The 15,808-nt window shown below is 51.8% G+C and overlaps 1 pseudogene; it reads right to left on the bottom strand.

Annotated features, from left to right (window-relative positions):
- Positions 1-6,083: 6,083 nt before the first annotated feature.
- The window catches only part of LOC119951847, a 46,635-nt pseudogene continuing 36,910 nt past the window's right edge, over positions 6,084-15,808 (bottom strand).

Genomic DNA, 15,808 nt, shown 5'->3' on the forward strand with positions numbered 1-15,808 from the left:
TGCTGAACCACCAGAGAGTTCACAGCGGGGAGAGGCCGTTCCTCTGCTCTGACTGTGGGATGGGATCAGTGGCGGACTGGCCAGGGTGTCAGCTTGCCCGATGGCAAGTGGGCCCCTGATGAAGTGGGCCCCCTATATCAAATAAAAATGCAATAAAGAAACAAACAGAGACAACTGTTTTAGTAATAAAAAGGAATAAGGAAAAAAAGAGAACAGGACACAAATAAGCAGTGCATGAAAAGGAACGCAGCAGGGGAGGTAGTGGAAGGATGTGGAATAGGGGGGCCCGGGTCGGGCATAATTAAGGAAATTCCATGTTTTCAGCAAGAGTGTGTGAATTTAAAGATAAAGTTACAGTTTATGATTTGAGATGGTCGGCAACTTGAAAGGATATCAAGCAGTACATAGGGTCGTGAGGTCACCGAAAAGGAGAAGCGGTACCTTTGACCGTGAATCATGAGGTCAAGGATATTGAAGTGATAAGCCATGATCAGTAAACTCAAAGGGTTGCGACTTGTAACGCTACACTGGTATCAAACTCGACATGTTAACTTTGGTCGTGGCAGTCGACGGGCTATGGCTAGTCGAGGGGGGCGGGACGCCCTCTGATCCGGTTGGTCACCTGGAATGCGAGAGGATTGAATGGGCCGGTGAAGCGGTCGAGGGTACTTGCTCATCTGAGGGGGCTAAAGGCAGATGTGGCAATGCTTCAGGAGACCCACCTGAAGGTGGCGGACCAGGTCCGTCTGAGGAAGGGATGGGTGGGGCAGGTTTTCCACTCTGGGTTGGATGTGAGGAACCGGGGAGTGGCGATTTTGGTGGGGAAAAATGTGTCATTTGAGGCATCGGAGGTGGTGGCGGATAAGGGGGGGTAGGTATATTATGGTTAGGGGCAGACTACAAGGAGAGAAGGTGGTACTTGATAGTGTGTATGCCCCAAATTGGGATGATGCGGGCTTTATGAGGCGTATGTTGGGACGGGTCCCGGATCTAGAGGCGGGAGGTCTGATCATGGGGGGGGACTTCAAAACGGTGTTAGATCCTTCTGGATCGGTCCAGCTCTAGGACGGGTAGGAGGCCGGCGGCGGCCAAGGTACTGAGAGGGTTTATGGACCAGATGGGTGGGGTGGACCCATGGAGGTTTGTGAGGCCGAGGGCACGGGAGTACTCTTTCTTCTCCCACGTACATAGGGTCTACTCTCGGATAGATTTCTTCGTGGTGAGTAGGGGACTGATTCCGAGAGTGGAGGAGGCCGAGTATTCGGCCATTGCAATCTCCGACCATGCTCCGCATTGGATAGAGTTGGAGATGGGGGAGGTGCAGGACCAGCGCCCGTTGTGGCGGTTGGATGTGGGGTTGTGGGGGAGGAGGAGGTGTGTAGGAGGGTCCGGGCAAGTATTGAGGGGTACCTCGAGGTGAATGATACGGGGGAGGTTCAGGTGGGGGTGGTCTGGGAAGCCCTGAAAGCAGTGATTCGTGGGGAGCTGATATCCATCCGGGCACACAGGGAGAGGAGCGAGAGGAGTGAGAGGGATAGACTGGTGGGAAGGATGCTGGAGGTAGACAGGAGGTACGCAGAGGCACCAGAGGAGGGACTGTTGGGGGAGAGGCGCAGCCTGCAGGCTAAATTTGATTTGCTGACCACTAGAAAGGTGGAGGCACAGTGGAGGAAGGCACAAGGGGCAGTGTACGAACATGGTGAAAAGGCGAGTAGGATGCTGGCTCATCAGCTCCGCAAGCAGGATGTGGCTAAGGAAATTGCTGGAGTGAGAGACAAGAGTGGGAATGTGGTGCAGAAGGGGGTAGAGGTGAATGAGGTCTTCAAGGACTTTTACGGGGAACTGTACCTGTCGGAGCCAACGGGGGAGAGGAGGGGAATGAAGAGGTTCCTCGACGGGCTTTCTTTCCCGAAGGTGCAGGAGGAGCCGGTGGAGGGGTTGGGTGCGCCGATTGAGCTGGAGGAGCTAGTTGAGGGGATCGGGCAGATGCAGTCAGGGAAGGCACCGGGGCTGGATGGGTTCCCGGTGGAATTTTATAAAAAGTTTGTGGACCTAGTGTGCCCCTTACTGGTGCGGACACTTAATGAAGCGTGGGAAGGGGGGACTTTGCCCCCGATGATGTCGCGGGCACTGTTCTCTATTTAATCTTAAAGAGGGATAAGGACCCCCATTTGACAAATACCAAAATATTAAATTCCAACTGGTTACAGGGATTATTATCAGCAGAAACAAACTCCAGCTGTCAGAATGAACATGGTTCAGTCCTGGATGTGATTAACAGCAGTAATAACGGCAGAATCCAACCCCTGCAGTCACTTGTAAAGTCTCTGGTGTCTCAGTATGTGGGATGACCAAGTGAATCTCTTCCCACACACAGAGCAGATGAACGGCCACTTCCCCAGTGAGTGTGTGTTGGTGTTTCAGCAGATCAGATGTAGTTTTATAGCTCTTCTCACAGAACATTTAAAAGGTTTCTGATCACTGTGAACAAGTTGGTGTGCAGCAAGGTTCCATAAGTGAAGGAATCTCTTCCCACACTCGGAGCAGGTGAACGACCTCCCTCCAGTGTGAACTCTCTGGTGTCTCTGAAGGTTAGATAAATTATTAAATCTTTCCCCACACACAGAGCAAGGGAACAGCCTCTCCCCAGTGTGAACCTGCTGGTGTGTGAGCAGGTTGGCTGACTGAGTGAATCCCTTCCCAAACTCGGAGCAGGTGAATGGCTTCTTTCCGGTGTGAACTCGCTGATGTCTCAGCAGATCCATTTCACTTTTGAAGCTCTTCTCACAGTCAGAACATTTAAAAGATCTCTTATTAATGTGCACAAGTTGATGTTTCACAGGGTGTGCTGACTGAGTAAATCCCTTTCCACACAGGCAGCAGGTGAACAGTCTCTCCCCAGTGTGACTGCGTTGATGAGCTTCCAGCAGGGATGGAGATTTGAATCCCTTCCCACAGTCTCCACATTTCCACCGTTTCTCCATGGTGCCGATGACCTTGTGTCTCTCCAGATTGGAGCCTCATTCACACACAGAACATTGTGTACAGTTTCTCCCCGCTGTGAATAATGTGATGTTTTTTCAGGCAGTTTTTCTTAACTGGTTAAGGCTCTTTTCACAGTCAGCTCGCTGGAACACATTCACTTGCGTATGTGTGTGTCTCGGTGCTTTTTCCAGTCACACTGACCTTCCCACAGATAGAAGACAAACATTTCTCCTTCCACATTCAGGGGCCGATGATATTCATATCCTGATAAATCAAAAGGCTCTCAAACCTTGAGTTTGCTGTCTGTAAGTCTTTCCATTCCAATACCCTGTAAAAAGCATCAAAGTAGAATGAAACTCAATAGACAGCACAAAAACAGGTCATTGTACCCAGTGTCAGTGTATATATTCCCCATGAGCCTATCGCTTCTCTCTGTCAGCAGGTCTTTCTATTCCTTTCTCTCTTGTGCCTGCAACTTGCTAAGTGCATTCATGCTGTTTTCCTCAACCAGTCCCTGTGGCAGCAAGTTCCACACCCTCTGGATAAAGACATTGAATCTAACCAGTACTATCTTGTGTGGCCAAAGAGCAATGCTGCCTCTTTTCTCAATTTCCTGCAGAGGCTGAATCATTGTTGATGAAAAAGCGTTGAGCCGAGCAGCATGTGGTGATCCAACCACTGTATATATGTGTGTTTGCAGTAGGGGGATGTATGGCTGTACCTGTATTACAGGTTTCTCCGGTATACCCCTGACGGCTAGCTCCGCCCACAGGGAGTTGTATAAATATTCGTAAGCTTCACTGAGATGCCATTCTACAGCTGCCGCCGGAGGAATGACATCTCACTGTAATAAAGCCTCTCTTGTACTTCACTCGAGTCTTTGAATACAATTGTTAGCGCCACAATTTATTACAGTGAGATTTTCCTTACACCATGGACATCAGGATTAAACCTGACCGCCTGCAGCTGGATCCGCAGTCGCCACACGCCAGGAGAGACTTTGTTCACTGGCTTGCAGTTTTCGAGGCCGACATCTCTTCAGTGGACCCTCCACTTTCAGAGGCTCAGAAACGACAGCTTCTTTACTCAAGACTCAGCTCCAGCGTGTTTCCGCTAATTCGAGACGCGCCTGACTTCGCCCGGGCCATGGAACTGCTCAAAGAGAACTATGCACAGTCGACGAACACCCTGTTTGCGAGACATCTACTCGTGTCCAACAGCCGTGTGAGTCAATTAAGGACTTTTGGAGGGCCCTTATACCTCTAGTACGAGACTACAACTGCCAGGCCCTCACAGCCACAGAACATTCCGACCTACTCATGCGGGATGCCTTTGTTACGGGTCTTGCATCGGACCCCATCCGGCAACGACTGCTGGAAGGGGCCGTTCTCGATCTCGCGGCTACAAAGACTCTGGCGCTTTCAATGATGGCCGCCTCCTTTGGTGCGCGATCCTACCCCGCTAGCCACTCAGCCCACCCCTCCTACCCCTCGTGGACCCCACAACTGGCACCCTTGGCCCACCCGTCCGACCCCTCGTGGACCCCGCAACTGGCACCCTTGGCCCACCCGTCCTACCCCTCGTGGACCCCGCAACGGGCCCCCGCAGCAGCCGCCCCCGCACAGTACACCTGCGCTGCTCGCCGCACCACGCACCCTGGGGGTCCCCGCTGCTACTTCTGTGGTCAGCAGAAGCATCCCCGCCAGCGCTGCCCAGCCCTGCACCGCGACCTGAAAAGCTTGTGGCAAGAAAGGCCACTTTGCAGCGATGTGCCAGTCCCGGACGGTTGCCGCTATCGCGCCCGAATTCCCCCCCTCGTCTCAGCCGATTGCACAATGGGCCCTGCCCTCCGCTGCCCCTGATCCCACGTGCGATCAGCGGGCGCCGCCATCTTTCGCCACCCCCACCATGTGCGCACCATGGGCGCCACCATCTTCACCGTCTGCCTCCATGTGCGTTCCATGGGCGCCGCATCTTGTCCCGCCCCCACAACGTGCGCTCCATGGATGCCGCCATATTGTCCGCCACCATCTTCTTCCTCACAGGTACTCCAGACGCCGCCATTTTGTCCTCCCGGGACGGGACCATGGGACCCGGGTCGCTGCCGCTACTCGTCAGACTCGTCAACCGATCGCCCGCTACTCGCCTCCGTGACACTCGACCAGTCCCGTCCTCGCAACCTGGCATCCTCTTCCACGACGGTGCTCGTCAATGGCCATGTGACCTCCTGCCTCATCGACTCCGGGAGCACCGAGAGCTTCATTCACCCGGACACGGTAAAGCGCTACTCCCTTGCGGTCCATCCCGCCAACTGACAGATCTCCCTAGCCTCCGGTTCCCACTCTGTCCCAATCCGAGGCTTCTGCCTGGTTAAACTCACTGTACAGGGCGTGGAATTCGACCGTTTCCGCCTGTACATTCTCCCCAACCTCTGCACGTCACTCTTACTAGGCCTGGATTTTCAATGCAACCTCCAGAGCCTCACCCTCAAATTCGACAGACCCCTACCTCCCCTCACCATTTGCGGCCTCGCAACCCTCAAGGTTGAGCCTCCCTCCCTCTTTGCCAATCTGACCGCAGATTGCAAGCCCGTCGCCAGCAGGAGCAGACGGTACAGCACCCAGGATAAGACCTTCATCAGGTCTGAAGTCCAGCGGCTGCTTCAGGAGGGTATTATCGAGGCCAGCAACAGTCTCTGGAGAGCCCAGGTGGTAGTGGTTGAAACTGGGGAGAAACACAGGATGGTCGTGGACTACAGTCAGACCATCAATCGGTGCACGCAGTTCAACGCGTACCCGCTCCCTCGCATTTCTGATATGGTCAATCAGATTGCACAGTACCGGGTCTTCTCTACAATTGACCTGAAATCCGCTTACCACCAGCTCCCCATTCGTAAATCTGACTGTCCCTACATTGCTGCCCATTTTCTCACTCTTACCAATTCCCTTTTCACTTGGTGCAGTCTTATCAACTGGTTGAACTGTTGATTACCAGAGGCAGCAGCAACACATCCAGCTTTACCTGGCCCTGCTCTCCTCTGCCTAAACTGAACACTATTTCTGGATTGTTCCTGGAAGTAAGGACAACCCAGATTCTGTTCTTCATGATCATCTTCTTAAATCTCTCTCCTGACTTCAAACAAGTGCAAGGGGCTCATTGATTTCTTTGTCATTGACACTGAGATAATCCGTTCAGCTGAATCTACTTCCAAAAGTTATTTGTGAACTCGCCTGTGTCTCATTAGGTTTTGTGACTGTGTGAATCTATTCCCACACATGGAGCAGTTGAAAGGCCTCTCCCCGGTGTGAACTCGCTGGTGTGTTGGAAGGTCAGGAGAATTAGTAAATCTCTTCCCACACTTGAAGCAGATGAACAGTCTTTCCCCAGTGTGACCACGTTTGTGTTTCAGCAAGTGTGATGAACTGCTGAATCCCTTCATACACACAGACCAGATGAATGGTTGCTCTCCAGTGTGAATTCGCTGGTGTGTGCGAAGGTTGAACAATAGATTAAATTATTTACCACACATGGAGCACTGGGCAGGGAATTCCATCAATTCACATGGAAGGAAAAAACACTGTTCACAGTGGAGAGAAACCATACATGTGTTGTGTGTGTGGACGAGGTTTCAGCCAATCTTCTGGCCTGTCAAGGCACAAGCACATTCACACTGGCGTGAAACCGTGGAAATGTGGGGATTGTGAGCGGCATTTGGTTTCCCATCTGAGCTGGAAACTCATCGAAGCACTCACACTGGGGAGAGACTATTCATCTGCTCCGTGTGTGGGAAGGGATCTACTTGGTCATCAAACTTGCTGACACAACAGCAGGTTCACACTGGAGAGAAGCTGTTCACCTGCTGTGTGTGTGGAAAAGAATTTACTGATTCATCTAACCGACTGACACACCAGCGAGTTCACACCCGGGAGAGACCATTTGCCTGCACTGAGTGTGGGAAGGGACTCACTCATATATTCACTCTGCTGAGACACCAGCGAGTTCACACTGACAAAATACCTTTTAAATGTCTGGACTGTGGGAAGGGCTTTAAAAGCTCTGGAAAACGGACGTGCCATTAACATGTTCACACTGATGAGAGACCTTTTAAATGCACAGACTATGTAAAATGCTATGAAGGCTCCTGGGAGCTGAAGTCCCATCAACATATTCACACTGATGAGAGACCATTCAGGTGCTCTCACTGTGGGACTGGGTTCAGGTGATCATTTCAACTCGCTGTACACCAGCAAATTCACACTGGGGAGAAGCCATTCATCTGATTGTGGGAAGGGATTCATCCAGGCATCCACCTTGCTGCAATACTAGTGGGATCATATTGGGGTGATACAGTAGCACAGTGGTTAGCACTGTTTCTTCATAGCACCAGGGTCCCAGGTTTGATTACCGGCTTGGGTCACTGTCTGTGCGGAGTCTGCACGTTCTCCCCGTGTCTTCGTGGGTTTCCTCCGGGTGCTCCAGTTTCCTCCCACGAGTCCCGAAAGAGGTGAACATAGAACAATACAAGAGCACGGTGGTGCAGTGGCAGCACTGCAGTCTCACGGCACCGAGGTCCCAGGTTCAATCCCAGCTCTGGGTCACTGTCTGTGGGAGTTTGCACATTCTCCCCGTGTTTGCGTGGGTGTCACCCCCTCAACACAAAAGATGTGCAGGGTAGGTGGATTGAACATGCTAGATTGCCCCTTAATTGGAAAAGATGAATTGGGTACTCTAAATTTAAAAAACAATAAAAAAACATAGAACAATACAGCACAGAAACAGGCCCTTCGGCCCTCCAAGCCTGCGCCGACCATGGTACCTGGGAGAAAGTGCAATTGCACACAGACAGTGACCCGGGGCAGGGATCGAACCCAGGTCCTCAGCGCCGTAGACAGCAGTGCTAACCACTGGGCCACAGTGCTGCCCTATTCAAAACAAAGTTCAGGAGAAACTGCTTCTCCCAAGGGCTGTGAATCTGTGGAATTCACTACCCCAGAGTGCGGTGGAGCTGTGACAGTGAGTAAATTTAGGGAAGAGTTAGACAGATTTTTAATCGGGTTGAAGGGTTATGGAGACCTCTCAGAACGGTGGAGAAAAGGCCAGGATGAAATCAGCCATCATCGAATGGCAGAGCAGACTCGATGGGCCAAATGGCCTAATTCTGCTCCTATATCTTATGACCTTCTGAAAGGGGGAAACATTGATTTGCTCCTAGATGTTGCCCAGAGGAGGAAGTTTTAGACTGAAACTCATTGTCCAACCACATTGTGACATCACAAAGCTCATTCTCTAAATCAGCCTATAGGAATCCATCCGCTCCGCGGTGACGTGACTGCATTAGGTCGCACACGCCGACACGCGTGCCCCGCCCCCACCCTATGATCTCCCTCCCCCAGCACATCTTCGAGACGGTTTCCAGGCAACCAGCTGACAGTTCCCCTGACCCGGGACTGCGCGTGTCTGAGGGAAGGGGAGACGCTACGCATGCGCAGTGGAGCTCACGCCCGCTGACCTCACCTCTCAGATGTTGACCAATGGGAAGATTGGAGGTCCGGAAAGACTCTGCCCCTCCGCCAATCAGAGCTCCCCCATTGTCTCAATGCGGAAGCTGGACATGGAGGTTTGTGCCGAGCAAAGCTGTTGTTCCTCCAACCGTGAATGAGCATCAGCTGCACATAGCCTAAACCTTCCTCCTGTCTCCAACATCTGTGAGTAAAACACTTTCTTTTCTCCCCCTTTCCATTTATTTTCTCATTCTCACCTTCAATTGGTCACTTGCAGCAACTGAAGGGAAAGGAAGTGAATCCAGGGAGGGTGCAGACTTTGGAAAGCTTGGCCCAGGTCTCTCTCTCTTAAACACATTGGCATCCTTTGCTCCCTCAGCTTGACACATTCATTTGACTGGCTAAAAGGATGGTCTCTTTTCGAATGTTCATAATTAAAGGGCTGGTTTCCCCAGGAGATGGCTGATATTTATTTAAGGGGTCCGTAAACAGGCCAAATCCAACTCAGCCAATTACTTCTCTGTAGGAATACTCTCCATCATCAGCAAAGTGATGGAAGGAGTCATCAAAGGTCCTATTAAGTGGCACTTATTCTGCGATAACCTGCTCCTGGATGCTCAGTTTGGGTTCCACCAGGGTCACTCAGCTCCTGACCTCATTACAGCCTTGGTTCAAACTTGGACGAAAGAGCAGAATGCCAGAAGTGAGGTGAGAGTGACTGCCCTTGACATCAAGGCAGCATTTGACTGAGTATGGCATCAAGGAGCCGCAGCTAAACTGGAGTCTGGGAATCGGGGGATAATTCTCCGCTGGTTGGAGTCATACCTGGCACAAAGGAAGATGGTTATGGTGATTGGAGGTCAATCATCTTAGCTCCAGGACATCACTGCAGGAGTTCCTCAGGGCAGTATCTTAGCATACTGGGCTAAATCGCTGGCTTTTAAAGAGACCACGGCAGGCCAGCAGCACGGTTCAATTCCCGTACCAGCTTCCCCGAACAGGCACCGGAATGTGGTGACTAGGGGCTTTTCACAGTAACTTCATTTGAAGCATACTTGTGACAATAAGTAATTTTTCTGCCCATCATCTGCCCAAAACATATGAGCATGGTTCGCTGGGCTCCCCGAACACCTAGTGCACCTGTCCTCATCCCCATAAAACCTGCTCATCCTCGTCCCGGACACATGAGCCCTGTGCAGTACCCTGAACTGGATGAGACTAAGCCTCGCACATGAAGAGGAGGAGTTCACCCTCTCCAGGGCGTCCGCCCATGTCCCCTCCTCAATCTGCTCCCCCAGCTCCACTTCCCACTTAGCCTTCAGCTCCTCTACCAACGCCTCCTCCACCTCCTGCATCACCTGGTAGATGTCAGACACCTTCCCATCCCCGACCCACACCGCCGAGAGCACCCTATCCCTTACCCCCCGCGGGAGCAGCGAAGGGAACCCCTCCACCTGCCGCCTAGCAAACGCCTTGACCTGAAGGTACCTGAACATATTCCCCGGGGGAAGCTCAAACTTCTCCAGCTCACCCAGGCTCGCAAACCTCCCGTCAATGAACAGGTTTCCCAACTTTCTTATGCCCGCCCTGTGCCACCCCAGGAACCCGCCATCAATGTTCCCTGGGACAAACTGGTGGTTCCCCCAGGTACCTAAAACTCCTCACTGCCCTTTTTAGCGGGAGCCTACCAATCCCTTCCTCCTGATCTCCCGGGTGTACAACAAACAGCTCACTCTTGCCCGGGTTCAACTTATAGCCCGAGAAACTCCCAAACTCAGCAAGAATCTCCATCACCTCCGGCATTCCCCCCACCGGGTCTGCCACATACAGCAGCAAGTCATCTGCATAAAGCGACACTCGGTGCTCCTCCCCACCCTGCACCAGACCCCTCCACCTCCCCGACTCTCTGAGCGCCATGGCCAGAGGCTCAATTGCCAACGCAAAAAGCAAGGGGGACAGGGGGCACCCCTGCCTCCTCCCACGGTGGAGCCTGAAGTACTCGGACCTCCTCCCATTTGTCGCTACACTCGCCATCGGGGCCTCGTACAGCAATCTCACCCATTTAATAAACCCCTCCCCGAACCCGAACCTCTCTAACACCTCCCACAAGTACCCCCACTCAACCCTATCGAAGGCCTTACATCCAATGCCACCACAATCTCCGCCTCTCCTTCTGCCGTCGGCATCATTATCACATTTAGCAGCCTTTGCACGTTAGTGTTCAGCTGCCTCCCCTTCACAAAACCCGTCTGATCTTCATGTACCACCCTCGGCACCCAGTCCTCTATTCTAGTGGCCAAGATCTTCGCCAGCAACTTGCCATCCACATTCAGCAGTGAAATTGACCTATATGATCCACACTGCAAGGGGTCCTTATCTCGCTTCAGGATCAGGGAAATCAGCGCCCGTGACATCGTCGGGGGCAAAACTCCCCCCTCCCATGCCTTGTTAAAGGTCCGAACCAACAGGGGGCCCAACAGGTCCGCGTATTTTTCATAAAATTCAACCGGGAACCCATCCGGTCCTGGTGCCTTCCCCGACTGCATGTGGCCAATCCCTCTGACCAGCTCCTCCAACTCGATCGGCGCCCCCAGTCCCTCCACCTGCTCCTCCTGCACCCTTGGAAATCGCAGCCTGTTCAAAAAGCTCTCCATTCCCTTCCCCCACCACCGGCGGCTCCGACTGGTACAGTTCCTTGTAGAAGTCCCTAAAGACCCCATTGACCTCTGCCCCCTGCCGCACCACATTCCCACCCCTATCCTTCACTCCACCAATCTCCCTAGCCACGTCCCACTTGCGAAGCTGATGGGCCAGCATCCTGCTCGCCTTCTCTCCATATTCATAGACCGCTCCCTGCGCCTTCCTCCACTGTGTCTCCGCCTTTCTGGTGGTCAATAAATCAAACTTGGCCTGCAGGCTACGCCACTCCCCCAACAGTCCCTCCTCCGGGGTCTCCGCATACCTCCTATCTACACTCAGCAGCTCCCCCACCAGTCTCTCCCTCTCCCTCCTCTTCCCCTCTCTCCCTATGCGCTCGGATGGAGATCAGCTCCCCCCTAATCACTGCCTTCAGAGCCTCCCACACCATCCCCACCCGGACCTCCCCAGTATCATTGGCCTCGAGGTACCTCTCAATACATCCCCGGACCCTCCTGCACATCTCCTCATCAGCCAACAGCCCCACGTCCAGACGCCAAAGCGGGCGCTGGTCCCGCACCTCCCCCATCTCCAGATCCACCCAATGCGGAGCACGGTCCGAAATTGCTATGGCCGAATATTCGGCATCCTCCACCCTCGGGACCAGCCCCCTACTCAGGACAAAAAAATCAATGCGGGAATAAACCCTGTGTACGTGGGAGAAAAAAGAGTACTCCCGAGCCCTCGGCCTCCCAAACCTCCAGGGATCCTGGAATTCCCTCCCTAACAGCACAGGGGATGTAGGGCAGCATGGTGGAGCAGTGGTAAGCGCTGCTGCCTCACGGCACAGAGGTCCCAGGCTCAATCCCGGCTCTGGGTCACTGTCCATGTGTAGTTTGCACACACTCCCTGTGTTTGCGTGGGTTTTGCCCCCACAGCCCAACGATGTGCAGGGTAGGTGGATTGGCCTCGTTAAATTGCCCCTTAATTGGAAAATAATTAATTGGGTACTTTAAATTGATTTTTAAAAATTTAAAAACCAGCACAGGGGATGTACCTGCACCTCAAGGACTGCAGCAGTTCAAGAAGGCAACTCACCACTACTTCGGAAGGGTAACTGGGGATAGGCAATAAATGCTGGCCTAACCAGCATTGTCCACATCCTGTAAATTAATTCTTAAAAATTTAAGAATGGACAGAGATATGTCTAGTATACTTATATGGTATACCAGGGGCAGCAGGGTAGCATGGTGGTTAGCATAAATGCTTCACAGCTCCAGGGTCCCAGGTTCGATTCCCGGCTGGGTCACTGTCTGTGTGGAGTCTGCATGTCCTCCCCCTGTGTGCGTGGGTTTCCTCCGGGTGCTCCGGTTTCCTCCCACAGTCCAAAGATGTGCGGGTTAGGTGGATTGGCCATGCTAAATTGCCCGTAGTGTCCTAATAAAAGTAAGGTTAAGGGGGGGGGGGGGAGTTGTTGGGTTACGGGTATAGGGTGGATACGTGGGTTTGAGTAGGGTGATCATGGCTCGGCACAACATTGAGGGCCGAAGGGCCTGTGCTGTACTGTTCTATGTTCTATATTATTGATTATTCTGTAATGAAATACATGTATTATTAGTTCTAGTTTTGTTATATAGTACTGTACCCACATTATATATTTCCAGTCAGACAGTCATTGCAGCACTGACAGAATCCATTTGGGAACTCAAGTCAATGTCTGACTCTCTGTACAGCAATCCAGTCAGTCCCATTCCACCCCCCCCCCCCCCCCCCCCCCCGATATCCCTGTTCCCCTGCAAGTTTATTTTCTTCAAGTGACCATCCTACTTTATTTTAAATTATTGATCATCTGGACTTCCACAACCCTTGTGGGCAGTGAGTTCCCTGTCATGTCCACTCCATGACTAAATAAAATTCTTCCTCAGAATTTCCCCATCTCTGATCAGTAAATGTCCTGATATGGAGATTCTCTCCTCTTGTACAGGTTTTAGTGAGTTTAGATTTGTTGACCAGCACCTTCAGGAAAATTGGGAGGGAAAGTAAATGAATACAGTCTGTATATTACACACATTTTTCATCCAGTAATATAGACATATATCTTTCTGGCAGCTTGCATGAAGATTTTCAGGTCTCTGTGTCCAGGACAGGAAGCAGTGAGCATGGATCTGTCACTCAGCCTGAATCAGCATCTTCAGGAGAATTGGGAGGGTGAATATTAGATACAGCAGAGTGAGAATGGAGAGAGAGTCTGTGGGATTGAGATTCAGAGCATTTCAGGGAAAGACAGAGGAAGAATGTTCGATGGAAACTAGAATTGTCTGTTCTGAGTTTCTATCCTGTACTAACTATGATTACTATTGTAAAATCTGATTGCAGGAAGTTCGAACGAGAGGAGTTTGAGGCCGATATCTCAAAGTAAATATCCGGTCAAGAACAGACTGAGTCATTCGAGTCTTGGGATCATCTGCGTTTGAATCGAGAAGGAGAAAAGTTTATCTATTCTGTCTGCTTCAAGAGATTTTAAACATCAGTGTGTCTGGAAAAGACACTGAGACACACACACCCGTGTGAGACTGTTCCAGAGCACTGACTGTGGAAAGAGCTTTAACCAGTTACACAGCCTGAAAAAACATCACACCATTCACAGCAGTGAGAGACCGTATAGGTGTTCTGTGTGTGGACGAAGCTTCAACTGATCATCCAACGTGGTGAGACACAAGATCACCCGGATCATGGAGAAACCAAGGAAATGTGAGGATTGTGGGAAGGGATTCCCAACCCCACAGGAGCTGGCAAGGCACCAACGCATTCACACTGGAGAGAGGCCGTTCACCTGCTCTCAGTGTGAAAAGAGATTCACTGACATTGGTAGCCTGCGGAAACACGAACGAGTTCACACTGGAGAGAGACCGTTCACCTGCTCTCAGTGTGAAAAGAGATTCACTGACATTGGCAAACTGCGGAGACACGAACGAGTTCACACTGGAGAGAGGCCTTTCACCTGCTCTCAGTGTGAAAAGGGATTCAGTGAGATTGGCAACCTGCGGAAACACGAACGAGTTCACACTGGAGAGAGGCCTTTCACCTGCTCTCAGTGTGAAAAGAGATTCACTAACATTGGCAACCTGCGGAGACACGAGCGAGTTCACACTGGGGAGAGGCCTTTCACCTGCTCTCAGTGTGATATGAGATTCACTGACATTGGCAACCTGCAGACACACGAACGAGTTCACACTGGAGAGAGGCCTTACACCTGCTCTCAGTGTGAAAAGGGATTCAGTGAGATTGGCAACCTGCGGAGACACGAACGAGTTCACACTGGGGAGAGGCCATTCACCTGCTCTGACTGTGGGAACGGATTCACTCAGTTATCCAACCTGCGGACACACCAGCGAGTTCACACCGGGGAGAAGCCATTCCTCTGCACTGTGTGTGATAAGGGATTTGCTCGGTTATCCAGCCTACAGAAACACCAGCGAGTTCATACCGGGGAGAAGCCATTCATCTGCACTGTGTGTGATAAGGGATTCAGTGAATTATCTAGCCTGCGGAAACACAATGTCACTCACACCACGAGTAGGCCCTTTAAATGCTCTGACTGCAGGAGGGGTTTCAAAAGCTCTCGGCTACTGATGTCCCACCAGCGCGTTCACTCTGAGGAGAGACCGTTCAGCTGCTCTCACTGCACAAAGAGCTTTAGAACCTCATCTAACCTGATGAGACACGAGCGAGGTCACACCGGGGAGAGCCCATTCACCTCTCCAACTGGGAAAAGATTCACTCGATCATCACTTCCTGAGCCACAATGTCACTCACACCAATGAGAGACCCTTTAAATGCTCTGACTGTGGGAGTGGGTTTAAAAGCTCTCGGGTACTGATGTCCCACCAGCGCATTCACACTGAGGAGAAACTGTTCAACTGCTCTCACTGCACAAAGACATTTAGAACGTCATCCACATTGCGGAGACACCAGCAAGTTCACACCGGGGAGAGGCCATTCACCTGCTCTCACTGTGGGGAGGGTTTCACTCAGTCGTCCAACATGCTGAGACACCAAAGGGTTCACAAGTGCTGTTGGGTTAGATTCTGCTATTATTCCTGCTGTTAATCACATCCAGGACTGAACCTGGAGTGGGTGGAGGGATTTTTCTTCTCATCAACTCCTCCTGGTGCTCGGTCGTGGCGACCCTGGTGAATTACTGCTCCCCGGACCTGGAATACCCGACTGTGAAGTACCGTCCATACTACCTTCCACGGAGTTCACTTCTGCCATCATCACAGTGGTCTACATCCCACCCTAGGCGGAAGTGAAGAAGGTGCTTGATGAATTGTAACCGCTATAAATAATAATGATGCAGAATACCCGGAGGCCTTGTTCATCGTGGCCGGGGACTTTAACCAGGCCAACCTCGAGACTGTACAGACAAAATTCCACCACCACATCTCCGTCCCAACAGGGGCCCCAACATCCTTGACCACTGCTACACAAACATCAAGGGCGCCTGATGATCCATCCCTGACTGCACTTCGGAAAATCGGACCACAAGATGGTGCTCCCGGCATACAAGCAGAAACTGAACGGGAGAATCCGGTTAAGACGGTTGTGCAAATGCTGGTCTGAGGCAAAGGAAGAGCTCCTAAGCGACTGCTTGGAGTCAGTGGACTGGTCCATATTCAAGAACT

The sequence above is a fragment of the Scyliorhinus canicula genome, chromosome 17 (genome assembly GCF_902713615.1).
Source record: "Scyliorhinus canicula chromosome 17, sScyCan1.1, whole genome shotgun sequence".
In the NCBI taxonomy this organism is placed as follows: Eukaryota; Metazoa; Chordata; class Chondrichthyes; order Carcharhiniformes; family Scyliorhinidae; genus Scyliorhinus; species Scyliorhinus canicula.